This window comes from Centroberyx affinis, unplaced genomic scaffold (assembly GCF_046629955.1).
Source record: "Centroberyx affinis isolate AG114_WGS23_722 - 3 ecotype Tasmania unplaced genomic scaffold, CSIRO-AGI_Caff_v1 ptg002675l_1, whole genome shotgun sequence".
In the NCBI taxonomy this organism is placed as follows: Eukaryota; Metazoa; Chordata; class Actinopteri; order Beryciformes; family Berycidae; genus Centroberyx; species Centroberyx affinis.
Window position 1 is genome coordinate 686,210 of NW_027280859.1, and position 19,416 is coordinate 705,625.

The window sequence follows — 19,416 nt, forward strand, 5'->3', positions numbered from 1 at the left end:
ATCTTTGTGACACCGTTGCTGCCATGCTATCTTTGTATGTTTTCCTTGCTGTCTGGGTGTTTTTTTTACCGCTGCACTCTTAAACTGTCTATCATCCCCTAACCAGCATCTCCCTCTCTCTCTCTCTCTGTTATTCTCTCCCTCACTTTCTTTGCTCCTTTATCTCTTCAACTTGATTAGACAAATGTATGACAGGTCCCATTCTGTCTCCATGTCTTCCACTCTAACCGAGCAGTGAGAGTAACTATATGCTTTTCTAAACGCATCAATTTTACAGCTTCTTCTCGAAATGTCCCAAACACTCCTGGTTTTGTTTTGTCACCAAGCAGCCGCCCCGCCCTCCCTCTCTCCTCTGGTGGGGTTTCCTCCGGGTCTTCCAGAGGGGATCTGTGTTATCAGACGGGAAGTAGTGGAAAGTGGCTTCCTGTCCCATATACCCAGGACATCATACTAGTGCCAATGTAACAAAAAAAAAAAAAAGTCAGACTGTTTATCAAATATTCAACAGATACAGCCAAGAGCTCACTAGAGCATAGCATCAATTTTTAATTGTGGGCCCTAATCAAGAGGCATGCTTTACCGTTTTCGTGTTTCGGATGTGTGTGTTTTTGTGTGTGTGTGTGTGTTATTTTAAGCATGCATGCAGTACATTAACAGACATTTAAAATTGCCGCCAATATGTTTTCACATGCAGAATTGAATAGAATTTGTGCCAAAGTGCATCCAGCTCCGTATCAGCGTGCAGCAACTCGATCTCAATTATGACGAGCAATATTATTGCATAAAAGGCGGCAGGACTGCTGATGCAGCCGGCACGTCAGTCACCGTGACGCTAACAACTTGCTCATTAGTATCATCTCCATCACCGCTGCCCACGTAAAGACATATTTAGACCTCTCTTCCACTGTCTGCGCCTCCGAGGAGATGTCTGTCAAACACCAGAGCATCACAGCTATGTGAGCTACGCAGCCCGCAAGCTCACACTCATGGAGCTCCGACCTGGAACAAGCCCGTTCAAACCACTGACAGACAGATGGAAATGAGAAGTGAAACAGCAGGCGCAGACAAAGAAGGGGAAGAACTTACAACAAAATAGGAAGTTTATTGCGTCGCCTCTTCAGATGTTGCACAAGCGTTGCGTCTGTTGTGTGTTTTCTGTCTGGGAGTACAGACAGTGGAGGATTTAGGGCTGATAAGACACCAAAGACAGCCTCAGGTACACTCCCTGTTACCTGGGGGGGGGGCTGTTTGGGTGTGTGTGTGTGTGTGTGTGTGTGTGTGTGTGTTTACTCCAACTCACATGTTGGGGGGTTGATTTCTTCCGTCAGCTTTACTGACGTCAGAGTGACGGAGGCCAAAGGTGATTCAGTTTCTATGTAATGTGTGGGTGTGTGTGTGTGTGTGTGTGTGTGTGTGTGTGTGTGTGCTGGAGCGCGGGTTGGAAAAAATTTTTTTTGGGAGAGCATGTGAGAGGGAGAGAGAGACAGAGGTGGAGAAGATTTGAAGTAGCTGACAGCTCAGTTAGGGTGAAAAGATAAAAGTGAGAGACGGGAGAGAGACACACTGCAAAAAACATCCATCTGAACGAGCCATGCAGTCTCATATTCACAGTCTTAAATCTTATTTTTTCTTAAGAGTTTGATGTGCTACTCCCTGATGTTGACACTGGAGTTGGTTTTAATATTTTGTTTTGAACTAGTCATGCTATTAAGGCTTTTAATTTATTGCTTGAAGAAGTACTTTTTCAGGGAGATCAACAACTTTAAACCAAAGAGCACCTTCTGCAAATGTCTCCACATACAGGAACCCAACAGAAGCACTCGGAACTGCAGCTTCACAGGAATTTTCGCCAAACTAGTGCCAGTGCCTTCAAAAAACAGAGACAATAAAGCATATCATTCTGCTAGTGTCAAGAAAATGACACTTACCTATTGAAACCTATTGAATCAAAATGATTTGCATTGGGGGAAAAAGTGGCATTGTCTCGACCCTTTGACAGATTTGTTCACTTTTTTTTAAGAAAAACTGGATTTTAAGAATCAGTGCTTAAGTTAAGATGGATATTTCTTTGCAGTGCAGAGATAATGCAGTGCGGATAAACAAGGGAGGGAACGAGAAAGAAGGAAGAAAGGTTAGAGAGACCATCTTTCAACCAGAGGACCAGGGGTTCAAGTCCCTCTGTTGGCAAGCATCCACCCTGCTGAAGTGTCCTTGAGCAAGACACTGAATCCCTCCTAGCTTTGTGGCTGCTGTAGCTGAACCTGACCTTTGACCCCCTTGTCGAGGAGGACGATCAAAAAGACAATTTACCTATGAGAATCAATAAAAAATCACATATTATATACAGTAGGTGGCAAAGACGATACGTTTTTTTTAAATTTTGAGAAACAGAGTAAACAAGTGCTAAAATGTGAATGTGTTGTGTTTTATGAGGAGCAGTTGTGTTTGCTGGATCAGATCTCTGACCTGGCTTCAGTGACGTGGGAATAGGAGCGAGGCAGCGGAGAGAACACGGCTGCAGTGTGGTGATGATGACAGCATGACAGGCTGTACTAACCTGCAGCAACTCCTGACCAGGAACAGAAACCAACACGCTGTGATATTAGCTCTCCTTCGCCTGGAGCTGATCAGAAAAGCCGTGCAACCATGTCTCTCTCGCACACACACACACACACACACATAGACACACACTCTCGCCAGTGAAATTCCACACCTCGCCTCTGTTCTGCCTCAGGTTACATTGCGGTGTATGAATAGCAGCCGTTCCAGTAAAAGAAATGGCTGAGAAACAAATGAACAATGTAGAAAATGATTGAACTGCCACCTCCTAGTAAGAAAATAGTTTTTAGCGAGCGGACAAGAGAAGAATGTTTTAAGAGAGGAAGAAAGAGGGTGTGTATCGCACAGTGAGTGAGTAAGAAGTTTTGATACAGTGTTAAAAGTCTTTCCCACCGGAGGGATCGATAATATGCCATTAACAATGCTACTACTTCTGTTTGTCTTTGACCACTGTGCTGCTGACTCAGACTGTGTTTTGATGAGAATGCAGAGGTTAAGTGGACATGAGTAGGCACAAAGGAATGAAAGCACACACACACACACACACACACACACACACACATACACTAGTTATTACAGTCCCTTCCACCTCCTGCCCATGTGACCTGACCTCATAAACTTCCTGTTTCATTATCGTGGGAGGAAAGATGGCGTGGACAATGACGTCATTGACTTGGGGCAAGGAAGTATCACACCTGTAATGTGAGATTTGATCCAGATTTGATTCGTTTTTGCCACGGTGCAGCCGAGGGCATCACAAGGCTGATTCAGGTCAGACAGTCAGGCAGTCAGTCAGTGAGTCAGTCTGTCAGGCAGGCAGTCAGTCAGTCAGTCTGTCAGGCAGTCTGTCAGGCAGTCAGTCAGTCAGTCTGTCAGGCAGGCAGTCAGTCAGTCAGTCAGTCTGTCAGGCAGTCAGTCAGTCAGTCAGTCTGTCAGGCAGGCAGTCAGTCAGTCTGTCAGGCAGGCAGTCAGTCAGTCAGTCAGTCTGTCAGTCAGTCAGTCAGTCAGTCAGTCTGTCAGGCAGGCAGTCAGTCAGTCAGTCTGTCAGGCAGGCAGTCAGTCAGTCAGTCTGTCAGGCAGGCAGTCAGTCAGTCTGTCAGGCAGGCAGTCAGTCAGTGAGTCAGTCTGTCAGGCAGGCAGTCAGTCAGTCAGTCAGTCAGTCAGTCTGTCTGTCAGTCAGTCAGTCAGTCAGGCAGTCAGTCAGTCAGTCAGTCTGTCAGGCAGGCAGTCAGTCAGTCAGTCAGTCAGTCAGTCAGTCTGTCAGGCAGTCAGTCAGTCAGTCAGTGAGTCAGTCAGTCTGTCAGGCAGTCAGTCAGTCAGTCAGGTAACGCTTAGTGAGATGTCGCTTTGTGAGATGGCCTCTAGAGGGCGTCTCTGACTAAGAGATGGCCTCTCGCCTATGGGCTAAACGCCACATTCAGTCTCATACACTGATAATGGCATATTGAATCCCACAGAGCCACACTCTTTGCCGTCAATTTACAGACATCCACATCTTCTGCTGTCCTGCAAACCTTAACGGTAGGTCACGTTATTACCTGTGCTGTCTAAGTGACGTTAGTGGAATTATTTAACCGATAACCGTGTCAAGAGGGTAACGAACATTACTTCACAGTTTAATTCATTTTGTGTAACTTTCTGGTTTTGCTCAATACCTTTAGGCTCATGGCTAGGAAGCAAGAAAGAAGGAGAGGACAATGACATTATATAGACTCGGGCATGGAAGTATTTGATAGGCCTATATTACAGTAAAGTACAATATACCAACAAACATAAAGTATTTTAACATTCAGGATAACACAATTAAGTCAGCTGACTAATTATGTCTATGGTTCCTCTAAGAAAAATAATAATTTTACATTATTCTTTTCCTGCTCCCTCTGAAGTTCACATAGATACGTCAAAATGAAGAAGAGTAATAGCAGTTCTTTAGTACATATGTATACTCATGAGGGGTTTTAAATGGTTTCCAATGGTTTCCAGCGATGATTAAGCCACAAAATTCATCACACCCACTACCTACTGTATGTGTATAAGCCATAGTCTAGTCTGGGAAAACCATTTATGAAGCTGGCACTTCACGAAACATTCAGTTTCAGCCACCATTGTGTTCTTTAGGATGCTGGCTGTGCTGCCAACACATCAGTCGAGCCAAAGCTTTTGTCTGCCTAATCTATTTTGAAACGTTTGAAAGTTTTGCCAGATGAGGCCATTTTGATCAGAAAGCACCGTATGTTAAATCGCTTGGACAGAAACTGATGTGTCACACTTCTGTTCAAAGCTTACAGATCTTTATTTTATGTCATCCTGTCTTTTCGAGAGAGAGCATGAGAGTCTGAAAGCTACTCGCATGGAAGTAAGCAGAGGAAAAGTACGCTGGATGATTCACGATATGCCTGAATACACCTCTGTGGAAATACCACTATGTGAGTCAGCGGACAGTGCTGTACTAAAAAAAACTAGGAAGTGTATATACAATGCAGCGAAGGAATTACAGTAATGTGTGAATAACAGCGGTGTGATGCATGCTGTGTGCCACGAAACCTTTACACTCCTGACTCTGAATCACAGATGTTAAGATGTTAGCAGAGACAAGCAGATATCATCCAGGCTTTCCACCATCAAACTGTTCATCAGAGTTGAAGCAGATATGTACTTCTTGGTGACGGTCAGATTTGGAGACAAGAGAGGGATCCACAAAATATTGAAATGTGTATTTCCTTCACCTGCATAGAAATGGATGGCAAAAGACGGAGGAGGACAGAAGTGGATAACTGATGTTTTGTCCATTTACCCAAAGCTGTTGTCTCCACACTGGATCCTATTAGTGAAGCAACAGCTTGATCAGTATTGGTGGAGTTGATTGGTCAGTTTTAATCAGAGGTGAGGTGAGAGCAGAGACTAATTACTATTTGAAAAAGATTATTTTCTAGTTTATTTTCTAGGAACAATCAATTTCCTTCAGCACAATGGCACCAACAGAATTGGCAAAAAAAACCCCAGTACAATTCCCTCTCTTACTATACTCTACAGCTACAGCAACTGCTTCCAGTGAAGGGATTTTCGATTAATAATTGAGCCAGGTTGGGTAAAACTCTGCAGTTCTCCATGGGTGCGCAGGGTGGACTGGGAAAAAGAGGCCATGGATTAGACGGCCCCAGGTCGGGGTACATGTAAGAGGATTGGTCCTGTGTCCAATAGTCTGTGGGACACACAGGCAGATGAACAATCAAGCAGCTGTAAGCCTGGAGTCAACAACAGTTCACCATAATCTGTCTTTATCTCTTTCTCCTCCTCTTTTCTAGCTCTTACCAGCGATCTCTGCTCATCTCTCGCTCATCTATCTTCTCTTGATTTCCACCAACAAGCTCTTTCCTATGTTTTCACTCCTCCTGCGTTTTTATGTTCCATCTTCCTTCGCTCTCTAACCTCTGCAGGCTTCGTTGAATCTCCTCTTCCCATTATCACCCTCTCTCTCTCTCTCTTCCTCTCTCTCTTTACATCTGCACCCCCTCTTCTCCTCTCATCCTCCTTTTAACCCCTGCATCCTCTCACCCCTCCACATCCCCCACTTCCCCCTTCTCCTCTCATGTGCCCAGCAGACCAATATGAAAGAGGTTTACTATAATCATTACTCTAATCACCCTTTCCCCTCTGAGTACCCCCATTTCTCCTGCATAATGAGGGAAATTGTAGGTCATCTGGCAGAGGCTGCTGCGAGCCAAACCAATCAAAACAGACGTTCAGATACAGAGGCCCTTACACAAGACCCCCGATTACATATATAAGTACGGGTTGTCACTGCAGCACAGAGGAAAGAAGAGAAAACACCACTGTTGAATTTTTAAAATGAAGAAATATCCTCATCTGGCTGATCTAATCCTAACAATTATACCGTCCCAATTTGATCGATGAGTCATTTCTTTTGTTGAGTCAATAGCCGTGTTTCTATCCAACTGTCAAGATAAATGTAAGGGAATTTCGACATGCTGCAAAAAATAAAATGCAAATTTGGTGTGTTTTCATCAACTGGGTTAGGCTTGTAGCAACTGGTAATGTAATAACTGCTGGAGAATTTAATAACTTGTCAAAATGTAATAAAATGTCTCTCTAAATGGGTTGAACAGTAAAAAAAACCTTAATGTAACAACTTGATGGATAATGTAATAAAATCACATTATTACATTACACGACGATTACTTCATAAGGGGTGTAACATATTTTTAACTGTAACAATAATATTGACTAAAAAGGATATTACATAATTAGTCAATATATATTATTATTACATGAGTTAAATGTATGTTACAGCCCTTATTACTGTAAGTGATAATTACTGATTCATATTATTATGTGATGTTATTAAATTATCTGTACAGTTATTAGACTGAGGGGCATTTTATTTCGTTTTGACAAGTTATTACAGTGTCACTTATGTCAGTAAAAACACATCCATAAGAAAAATGGAAAGAGTCTTTGAAGAATTGATTAGTATTGGGCAAGTCAAGTTGTTATTGATCTTCAGCTAATATCAGACATAGTTCATCCTGTCCAAATACAAAAACAAAGAAAGAAATGCACTTGGCAATGTTCTAACACACCAACTAATGGTCACACAGCCACAATGGAGATTTATACATGGGAGCAACAGTGAGAACAGTGCGTATGACATTTGTAGGAGGTCAAGATGGACAGATAATTTATAGACAGACTTTGGTTTGCAAACGTCACTACATCAGAATTTATTTGACATTCTACGTCATTATTTATAAAAACATATGGCCTGAAGCAATCCAATATTGGGGCACATGACTTACAGTCAGCCGTTTTAATTCAATACAATTCACATAAAACTACTTGTTTTATGTGAATTGGCAGATATGTAGACTTGCTATGTTTCAGTCGAGGCTGCACCGCTCTCTCCAGAGACACAAGTTGAATGTTGAAATTTGATGCTGCTAATCTTTGAGTACCTTCAAAACTGCATCTAGACTCAGACACTCAGAATCTCACCACATTCACCAGACCTGTTTCCTTCAGTACCCACGTGCTGCACACACACACACACACACACACACACGCACATACAGTACATTACACCATTGTAGCACAGACTGTAGCACGTGTTTTCTCACATTGTCAAAGCTACTCTTTTCTCTACCACTGCCTCATGGAAAAATATTTGCAAAATCCCTACACAGATATGACCACTTGCCTCTTGAAATATCTCATATGAATTCACCCAGAGCTTAATGACTTTTCATTTCCATGCAAAACACAGAAAAGTCAAATTGGAATTCTTAAAGTCTTTTCACATGGGACCCCCTCTGTCTTTTGCTTCCTCTTTCTTTTTTTCTCTGTAATCCTCTTCTTCTTTGACCCTCTTTGCTCCACTCCTTTTCCTATGTTAATGTCCTCTTTTTCACCCTCAGCTCTCCTTGTCTCCTCGATTCTATCCTCCCCCCATTACTTTGCCTCCCAGCAGCACCGCTAGTGTAGTGGTATCATACAAGATTCCCATTCTTGTGACCCGGGTTCGATTCCCGGGCGGTGCAGATCTTTAGAAAACTTTCATCATCCTCCTCCTCCATCAAATCTTCCTGTCTTTCTCCTCTGGTTGGCACGAGTGTTGTTAACAAAATAAACTCCTGTACATTCTTCCTGGCTGTTATTTCTTCACCCAGCTCTTGTCTACTGATCATTTAAGAAACTATTTGTTCGTTTCATTTCCTGAGCACTGTGGCTTTGATCCTTGCACTTGCTTCTAATGTTGGTAATCTGGGTATTAACTTATTCTACTGCTGCACTTACTGTCTCTCAAGGATAAGTGTATCAGCCAAATGAAAAAGGCATAAGATATAAGGTGAGACATTTTTTCATCCTCTCCATACAAGAGTGCCTTGATTTCTGGAAAAGCTCAGCCTCACGACATGCTTCTTTCAGGTACAGCGGCTTCTTGTTCCACCACTTTCATGCATCAGCAAAATGTTTAAAATATACAACATAATGTCTGTTCACCTCTCAGCCATTTAATTAACCAGTCGCATGTTAGCCTCTGCTGTTTCACATGAGAATTCTCCCATTTGCTTCCCTGCACCTTTTGATCCCGCAACCACAGGCGAAGCTATGTGGGAAAACCACACTGACAGGGAACATACTTGTCCGTCCCACCAGTAAATTCCCATCCAAACCACATATTTTTACATTTAAAGAGCCAAATCTGAATAACTATTTTGCTGTTTTATTAGATAGCATTCTTGACTTTTACATATTTGTCTGTTTGTGCTGTTTGCAGAGTATAAAATGGCAAAAACTACTAACTTCCCAATGCTAAGAGGCAGTGGGAACACTAGCAAGTTAGGGGAATCCCTCAAGTGGATGGCCTGTGTATCAGTAACTACATCACTCTGTCACAGTATCAGTCAGGCTGGGTGTATGGTATGGAATCAGGTCAAAGTATGTAAATACTGTATGTACAGTATGCCATGTTCATCAGCTGGAGCTAAAGCCGGCTGCCTCTCCCTGTTGGCCCGAGCCCCGAAAGCCAATGCCTCTCTATAATTCATCTACATCCTTTCTACACACTCACGTGCATGCATGTGCACGCACACACACACACACACACACACACACATACACGCCCATGCATGCTTGCAGGCACACACCCTCATCCACCCGCATACACTCACACAAAGGGCTGGGCTTATGACAAAACTGCTTACAGAGTCGCTGTGTACATATTTCATGACTTAGACATGCGGGTCTGAGTCTTAATGGAGAATTGCAGTCGAATTATGGGCCCAAGGGTGCCGTGTTTCACTGGTCACATGCATAGACAAGCATAAGAGAAACGCTACTGCAGCACACTTACGCACACACAAAAGTACTCGCCCTATTTCTCACTCACACACACACACGCAGATACACACAAATGTATGTCCACACACACACACAGCAATGTGTGCTATGTGTTTGACCGGAGCACGTTGAAAAGGCCCAGGGGATCTCACCTCGTCAAATGTAAATGGTTCCTATGTCTGACACTCAGCCAGGCTATTATCCTCACATGCAAGAACCCCCCTGTCTCACACCATTAGAGACACACACACACACACACTTAAGAAACCCCCCCTCTGAACCACCAGCATTAGGCAGGAAGAGAGAGGGGACTTTTAATGGTGTGACACCTTTTTATGCAAGGGTTGCTATGTCAAGCAGACAGAAAAGGATGGAGATGGGGGGAAATAGCATCATCATTATCCTCCGCCTCTCTCGCACAGAAGGCTTATGTTCAGTGTGCAGCATTTGAATGTTCATGCACAAGGCCTCATGGGTTAAAATATGCCCTCATCTGACTCGCAGCCATGATAAGAGTCGTCTGAATGTGTTGGTTAGGCTGCCAGAGGAACGTTCTGTGCTGTTTTTGTTCCTCCCCAGTGTTTTCACCCTCATCTTACCCTTGAACGCTGCCATAGTTTTCACATAACCCACAAGACAAATGATGGAAACGTGTCTCTTAAATAAGTGAATGGCTTTTTAGCGTTGTGGACGTGCTACATTCTGGAAGTGTTTTCCCCCAGACCCAAATAAACGAAACCAGAAGCATTCGCTCAGGCCTGAGCCATTACACCTTAATAATGAATGCACTCCTTTCCATCCCCCAAACCCGCCCCCCCCCCCAAAAAACTTTCTTTCCTGTCTTGTAAAATTCCTTGGCTCATTCTGGCGACCTAGTTTACAGGCCTCGCCTCTGAGCCACAGAGAGTTGGTTCCTTTTGAAGACGCATTGAGCAGCACAGCATGACAAGCCCATTATAGAGCGGGAGGAGGAGAAATCGCTCAATTACCAACTGGCAATTCTTGAGGGAGACGCAATGTGCACTATTCATTAAATGATATCAGGTTTTATGACTCAATGTGAAATATTCTGAGCTGCTAAGTCGCATACAATGATCTATTCTCTTTCTATAAAATATGCAGCATCACAAATTAGTAATAACTATATTGATATATATTGATATATTGATAGAGCAATTCATTAATAGGTGACATTCAGTCTTGTTGACATGAACAACAGACATCCTGTAATACAGAATCTCCTATATCTAAAGAATCCTCTAGTATCAGATTTAGCATAATTAGTAAAGATTTATTACACTTTGTAGTAGTGATTTCATAGCTGTGCTCATGAACACACACACACACACACACCTTCTTGGCACATCATATTTTTTCTTGGCCCACACCATCAAAGTTGCACAAGTTGGGAATATAGCGCTATAAAAATGCCATATAGTAATAGAGAAGAATGATATAGAAACCTTTACTTTACAGCCCCACAGTCTATTGCACAAAAAGTAATGGCAAATGCCACAACCAGTCAATCACTGGCACTACATATGATGCAAGATTTGAAAAAAACAGTCAGCATGGTGTTTGTTGTTTGTTTTTGTGTATGTACCGTTGTAGAGAGGCTGGACTGCAGGGCTTGTTATTCAGGATCAAGTGCATGCTGTCCTTTGACCTGGTAAAGTCATGATGGCCCAGCCCCCCTTGTACAGTAAAGCCACACACACTCCATGCACACACACACACACACATGCACACACACACATACACCCACGCAAGTGCAAGAAAGCATACACAGAAGCAATCAGGCAAACGCAGTACAGCAGCCACCACGCTGCAGTGATGAGTCTGCACATACACACACATGCAGATGAGCATCCACACACACACACACACATGCATACCTACATGAGAGCACACCCTCTCTCTCTCTTTCTCTCTCTCTCACACACACACATGCACACACACACACACACCCAAATCCCTAGTACAACAATGGTGAAATATTAATCCAGGCTCACAGCAGGACTCCGCCACAGCAAGGCGGAGGGAGATGAGTGGCGAGACGGACAGAGGAGAGAAACAACACCCATCCATAACCTACATATATCAGAGGTTTGCAGACTGGGTCACAAAGTTGGATTGGCAGTAAGATTAAAATGGGTCCTGCTCCTCTGCAGATCAGATGATGGGGTTTTTGAATGGAGCATTATAATTCTGTAACCCGCTCCTGGCTATGTCAGGCTATGCAGCCTGCCATGGAAGATAGGCTGAAGAGAAGGCTGTAGGCCATATGTTAATAGACTAAAAATAGAGTCAATTTCGAACCTCCTCGACAGCCTGCGAAACTAGTTTGGGACTCTGAGAAAAATTCCACTGAAAATGCAGATTCTTAGAGAAAAGAGTGAAAAACGCAGCGATCTCCATTGCTGCGGCACGAGCGGATTCGGTGTGACACAATGTTTACACACTCGGTATATGATAGGATGCTGCAGTTCAAACAGCGTTTGATTCACCGTGGCATCTTTCATTCTCTATGTATAGAAAGTCAGTTGTACTCCTTCAAAAGCGCTACCATCCTCTGCTACTCAAAGGTGTGTGTGTGTGTGTTTTCCAGCCTCACTCTCAGCATCTGCACCCTCGGAAATGTCTTTTATTCACTATAGGATATACGGGATGTATAGCTGACTTGGGTGCTGGGTGTATGATGCATATGTTTGATGTGAGTGGGTGCGTGCGCATTCAAGAGCACACAACGCATTAGCATGCATGAGAAAGGGCCACTGTGTGTGTGTGTGTGTGTGTGTGTGTGCCTGTTTCTGTATCTGCACATCCACACGTATGCATGATGCGCGCTTTGCTGAAACAAAAGAGATTGAGTAACATGCATCCTCATTGTGCAGCCGAGCAAAAGCTTCAGAGCCTTATGGAAGCAGTTTTACGGACATTAGCCGGAGCCAAAAGTGGGCTACATTCTGCATGTGTAATTAGACCAGGGGTTTTACTCCCTGAAAAGCTCCGCAGCTCGCTGAATAGAGGGGGAAAATGATGAAAGCAAAACTGAAAGAAAGAAAGAAATAAAAGGGCTGCCATTTGTGAGGATGTTGTTGTTGCAGTTGTGTGTGTGTTGCAGTTGTGTTTGTGTATTGTTTACATGGCCTGGATACCCTGGGTTTGTTTCTGTCTCGGTGTCTATCTGGGTTCTTCTTCCAGTGTGTGTGTGTCTTTGTTTTAGTCTGCCGTTTTAAGACAGAGGAAGAGATTAGGGCTCGATTCATTACGAATTCCGGTCGATTTGTGAAATCGAGGTTTTCTCCCTGGGAGGTTTTCAATCACTTTACCGTCTCAGCAGGGAGGCACACTCAGCACCCGATTCAACTTGAATTAGACTTGAATTGTAAAGGCATTAGAGCCTTGGTCTGTCCTGGGAAATGCTCTGCTGGGAAGGTCAAACTTACAGATGGAGCCATCAAGGAAGACTCTCTTTTTACACCATGCTCACTGTGGTGCACATATTGAGTTCTAGTTTATAACATTTGCGAAAGAATACAGTGCATTGGTCACATCAGTGCTAATGCAGGTTATGCACGCATGATGGAAGTCTTCTACAGCTGCTACCAACTCCTTCAGAAAGACTGAACAGTAGCTGCTTGTCCCTTGTGGTATTAGATGTTCAATTTTAATTTCAAGTTTAATTTAAGTTGAATTAGATGCTGAGTTTTAAAGTCCTTAGCCCCTTGCCAAGATGATAGAAGGGGCTTTGTTCACAGTGTCTATCAGTAGCTGTGTTACCTTATTTTAATCAAACTTTTGGAGCCATTAGCCATCAGCTGGGCTGAAGTGAATTAACAGGCTTAGTGTGCTTACAATGTAGCTGCATCAGGGAAAAACCCATCCGCAAGAAAAAAGTCTTTAGGCTACATCATTATTTAATCGACAAACCCGGTTCCACTGCTATTTAAGTGTAAAAAAAAAATGCAATATTGAAAAAAAATTATTGAAATTCCAATTCCAGTCAGCCTTCCCACACAGCAAAAATACCAAATTTGAAATATGTTTTAGACACTGCTAATACATTCTTCCTTACAGCAGATATATGCTAGTATATCTAAAAATATTTGCTCAAAATATTTTTTTCTACATGTACAATTCCATTTTTTGCCAAATTCTGTATATTTTGAAATGTATTTCACAACATGTTCAGAAGTATATGTGGGATGTATTTTTCACATGGCTTTCTAATATGACACATCATAATTTGCATAAAAATACTTGGATGGCAGGTTGTTGTCTCTATCAGATATTCTCCCACAGTTCAGTCCAAACGGCAGCTGCTCATGACTGTCATACTGTATCTGTGAGTACCAGCTGTGGTCCAACGGTCCACTCCGAGAGACAACTGGCACACACAGGCACACACACACACACACACACACACACATTCTCTATGCACATGAGGCCCCATGACCAATCTCCATAATGACTCCACTGGCACATGAGGAGGCCGGGCACATGTTGAGAACATCGGCACAACAGATTTCCCACAAACAACTCTGCTGAAGACGACACTCGGAAAGATCACTTCAGGATTTTAAGAAGCCCGGAACATTTTGAATGGACCATTAGAGTCTCACACTGTAGTTGGTGATCAACCAGACAAGCATTCACAACTAATCCTGCAAATTTGATGGGTTTAATTAGAAGAAAATGTTACTTGCAGCTTCTCCCTCCATCCCTTAAAATGTAGGAAAAGGTCTTGAAACGGGCGATGACTTAGATGAAAAATATGTTTTACTTTCATGGTGGTAGTCATTTTGTGAGAGTCACTTTGTGTAGATGGTGGATATCTCATTTACGAACAAAACTTTAATAAAACATTTACAAAAAAACATGACTCTGACACACTTTGAACTCACCATACATTCAGAAATATCTCTCCAGAGAGTTCATCTAGTCATCTATATATTTCAAAGCAAAGGGCAAATACTCCTGTTATCTTATCACACACACACACACACACTTATCTATAGAAAAACCTTGAGCTCGCTATTTGTGAGAGGGAAACGCTTTTGCCTGAACGTCCGCAAGCGAAAAGGCCTGGTCAGAGGTGATCAGATATATGAGAGGAAGACAATATGAGATAAACTGCAATATGGAAGCAGATATGGGAGACAGGATGCAGAGAGGAAGATGATGATGAATGAAATCAGTCGGACTGATGTTATGACAGGAAAGGACAGGTAGAGAGGGGAAGGGGCTGGTTCATTGTCTGGCTTTTGGTGTTTTAGGCCTGCGTGTGTGATTTGGACATCATGACTAAGTAAGTCTGGCAGAAACGCTGACACCAAAGGCCGAGAAATCCTCATTTCACAACATTTTAGCTCTGATTAACCCTTGTCCAAAGGAGAGGCTGCCTGTGGAAAATCAATTCAGTGAACATGGAGCCAGCGCTGTGGTGTTTTGGCGTTGCAGAGTTGGTTAATGGGTCATGTGTTTACGGGTCATAGGTTGGGCAGCACACCCCCATGTCACTGACCGACCCATCAACTCCATCAGTGATCGATGCATTGAGCCTGGTCTGTTCACTTCCGTCGTTTTATTAATTTTTCCAGATGATCACGTCAGTATGGAAAACATTATAGTTACTATATTGTGCAATTGTTATGTGAATAAAGAACTGGGAGATAGAACAGCGATTAAATTGACCCAACAGTAACCAGGGGATATTTCTCTCTCTCCCAGCTTTACTGTCACTTTCTTATAAAGTCAAAATGCCTTAAACATGTAACTTAAAAGTAAGTTACATTCCAGAGTATCATAACACAACCCCAAAGAGCATCTTAATGCAAAGTTGATCTTAATACCAAGATGTGTTCTTGGGAAACTCCAGTCCAGATCCAGATCTATTAAAGAACAGTAGAAGGCAGTGGGCCTGACATTTGGCAATATCAGCAGGGTGGGAAACTTCCTATATTACAGTTATAATGTTGGTCAGTCAGAGCAGGGGACTTTTTCATTCAGGCAGAGGTTAAGTAAACACTAACCCTCTGGAAAAACCGAAAAACACTCTCTCTCTCTCTCTCTCACACTCCCTCTCTCTCTCTTCAGTCACATTTGATCACCAGGTTTGGCAGCCATCGCAGGCGGGTAAACTCCTTGTTTCCGCTGATTGCTGCTGTCAAACTGCCAGCCAGAGAGTTGTTTTGGCTACAGACCGATGGTGTGAATTCCCTTCCAAATAAAAAATAAAACTGCTTTCCTTCGCTCCCCTCCTGAACTTTGAGGCGATGGGATCAAATTTTACCTTGTTTTTTTTTTTTACCTTGTTGACTGCCCAGTCCCGTCAAATCTGTGAGTGAACCAGGGCGCTTGTTTATTTTTACCACTTTCTCCACCTCCTGGCCTCCCTCACAGGCGTTTGCTACTGAATCAAGGGAGATTTACATGGAAACGAAGGAGTGTAGTGGATCCAAACACAGCCGAGGGGCATGTCTGTGGGATTGTCGTCACGTCAAAGTACAGCGCAACTCTTCCAGCATTACCGGGATGACTCAGAGGCCTTTGACTCAGAGACTTAAGGCCGCTTTCAATGGGAAAGTCTAGATGAAATTATGACAAATGGTGAACAGGAGAGACACACACCGGAAGAAATATAAAGGAGAATGAAAAGGCAAATGTGTCAAAAAAGGCATATGTGGGAGTATTCATATTGTAGAAAAACAGGAATACACACACACACATACACACACACTGACAGTCCATGGAAATGGGAAACACTTAAAAGCATAGAGGCAAAAAACAAAAGCAGGCACCTCTGGATTTGAAGAGAAAGAGCAATTTTTCAAGTGAGGTTACACGCATCCACTATAGTGCTGAGTGTCTCTTAGGCTTCCACACACTGCTTTACAGGCGAGATAAATTATTGACATTGTCTCTTTGCACTTATCCTCCTTAAAGATTCTTACGTGGTTCCTGTGTGTGTGTATGTGTGTGTGTGTGTGTGTGTGTGTAAGAGGGAGAGAGACTGGGAGAGAGAATGAGAGAGGCAGTTATAGGAGAGTCGTTTAGACACAGCTCTGCTCTTCCATGCAGCTCTGTACTGTTGTTTCTGTGTGTGTGTGTGTGTGTGTGTGTGTGTGTGTGTATGTAGTCTATGTGTACCTCAGTGTTGTGCAACATCCACGATCCACCTCACTTCAAGTCATCTCACTCCCACTTAATCCCAATCTCTTCTGGGGAAATACAGGACTTTTCATCTGTCTGCTGTTATTCAGTCAGTGTTGAAAACATTAGGAATCCCTTCTTGCACAATCATGAATCATTTGACTCAAGGCTGAAAATCCTTATTTATTCTAATTACAAACTTGTATAATATTCCATAGGGACTTACAGTGCACCTTTAGTGCTCTATAGTGAGTTTAGTAACCGTATATACTTTATGGTATGTTTTTTTTTTAATCTCCTATGGTATAAATATCATATTCCTATAATATTCCTACAGGGGCTTACAGTGCATCTGTGGTGCTCAATAGTGAGTTTATAGTGACCTTATTGTACTTTATGGTGTACTTCATTTTTTATCTCCTATGGCATCACTATAATATTCCTATAGGAACTTATTGTTTTGCTGTGCTATTTGTATCCTTCTAAAATGAATTATACATTTACTATAGGTCTTTATCAGTAGAGTATTTTCCTCTTCATGACTGAAGTGGATTTAAGAGGTGGAATAAATAAGGCATCATGGTTTTCACCTGGATTCACCTGCTCAGTCTACTTTATGGTAGGGTCAGGTGTATAAAACCAAATATTGTGCACTCACACAATATTGGCAATGAATTTCACGCAAGCTATAAATAACCCGCTGGGTGCACATTGTAAATATTCTCCGTATCCAACCCTGTGTCAAAGAGGATCATTCTTTCCCTTCCTTTGATCCTGAGCCAGGTTCGCTGTTTCGGGCTCTGATGATAACAGGATGGGGATTGGGTTAGTGGGACAGATGAATAAAAAAACCCCCACTGTGATTAAGTTAAAGCACTCAGGGAAAAAATGGTTTAGTGCTGTAATGTTTGTCATTGTGTTGGCAGAAAGGCGTAACCACAGTGACACGGTTGGGTCTTGTTACAGATGAGCTGGACTGCAATGACTTGAAGTTACTTATCAGATTCACACACTGTGTATCCACCATGACATTGTCTGTCTTACACACAGCATATGCAGTGAATAATTTATTCAGACTCAATAACAGAGGTGATCAAAAAGCAACAAGTTGGTCTCAACAAAATTAGAGTTCAGTTAGAAAAGGTTTTTTTTTTACAGTTTTGATCCTCATTGTTATCCAGCATGCTGTTGTCTGTTTTGCACACATCTTAAGCAGTGGATGAGCTGCAGCAGCAACTTGTCAGTGTCATGCATGTTTTAGAGAGGACGGAAAAAGGGATTTGAGTGTCATTTTCACTCAAATCAACAGAGATGCATTTGTTTTTTATTAACAAACAGAGAGAATAGTTTCCCTCTCATGTGTATCTTAAAGGAGCCTGTAGCACTGCTGCAATACAGCAGGCTGTGGGATCAGAGTTGGCCAGAAGATTAAAGACAGAGACAATGAGCTCTTCATTCTGCTGCTCCATACATTTGGACCCAATTCATCACTACAGTTATAGATATTTCATAACGCCACAAAGGCATCTCTTCAGGGGCCAGAACTGAAAATAAACAGATTATTTTTTCTCGCTTTTGATCGCTGCCAATGTATTTTTGACGTTTCACAATGCATTATTAATAGATTCGGCTTGATTTGAGGGTATTTTCTACATGTGGGAAACTATGCCACTATGTCTGCTGTCAACTGCAGTAGCACAATTTAAAACAGATGAATTCGATTGAAGGTTTTTTGCTGTTTGATACGGTATGGGAGACTGGCCAGCCGAAAGATTAAAGCAATATATTGGGTCCAAATGAATGGAACATTAAAAAAAACAAAGACACGCACTTTGTGCTGAGGCAGCAGGGAGAGTCTAAGGATGCCTGTGTGTCAGTGAAGCGGCTGATGTGGTGGAGATGGACAGATAGAGAGTGAGAGAGAGAGAGAGATATGGATATTAGAGAGATAAGGGGAGCGATGCAGTGCAACAACATAGCTAAGCTAACACAGACAATCCAGTCTTGTTTTCCCACAGGATATAGGTCCCACACACACACACACACACACATAAACACACACACACACAAATATAGTCTAAAACACAGCGATCCCATCTGCCCCGTGGCCTTAATCAGCTTATCACTGCCTGCGCTCGGCCCGTTCAGGATCACTATATCAAGCTTTGACATACATTAGCGGCACTACTGTCCTCACTACTGGGATCAACAACTCCCGGTACCCCCCCCCCCATTCCAAAAAACAACAACACAACACACACACACTCCTGATGTACACATTGACATGCCCACATGCACACACATCTATATGCAAATAAACGCCATGCACACATACATGGATGCACACAGATACATGGGCATATGAATGCATGCAAAGACACACACATTGCCCTGTGTTTTCATCCCAGATAGAGTGCAAACATCCTTTGCTTTTAAGACACACACACACACACACACACACACACACACACAAAGCAGAGGACTTACTGCTTGGAAGAAACACACAAACAAGATACAAGATCAAGACACGCAACAGAGCAAGCATGGGCAAATGGAAACTGTGTGTGTGTGTGTGTGTGTGTGTGTGTGTGTGTGTATTCTCCCCTGACAGAGTGCCAGAGCCCAGCTGATCTCTCAGTAAATATGGACATATGGCCAGGCTCTGGAGAGAGAGAGGGAGCGGGAGAGAGAGAGAGAGAGAGAGAGAGAGAGAGAGAGAGAGAGAGAGAGAGAGAGAGAGAGAGAAAGAATGACATGATCCTTGGCATGTTTTCCTCATGTGTCCACAGGGAAACCACAGCAGGCGGAGACATCTTATCCACCCAGGACATGTGTTCCTTTCCC

The 19,416-nt window shown here is 42.8% G+C and overlaps 1 non-coding gene across 1 annotated transcript; it reads left to right on the top strand.

The window, feature by feature from the left end:
• Positions 1-8,043: 8,043 nt before the first annotated feature.
• Positions 8,044-8,114, top strand: trnag-ccc (transfer RNA glycine (anticodon CCC)). The gene has a single exon. It is a non-coding gene; the product is annotated as a tRNA-Gly (tRNA).
• Positions 8,115-19,416: the final 11,302 nt, after the last annotated feature.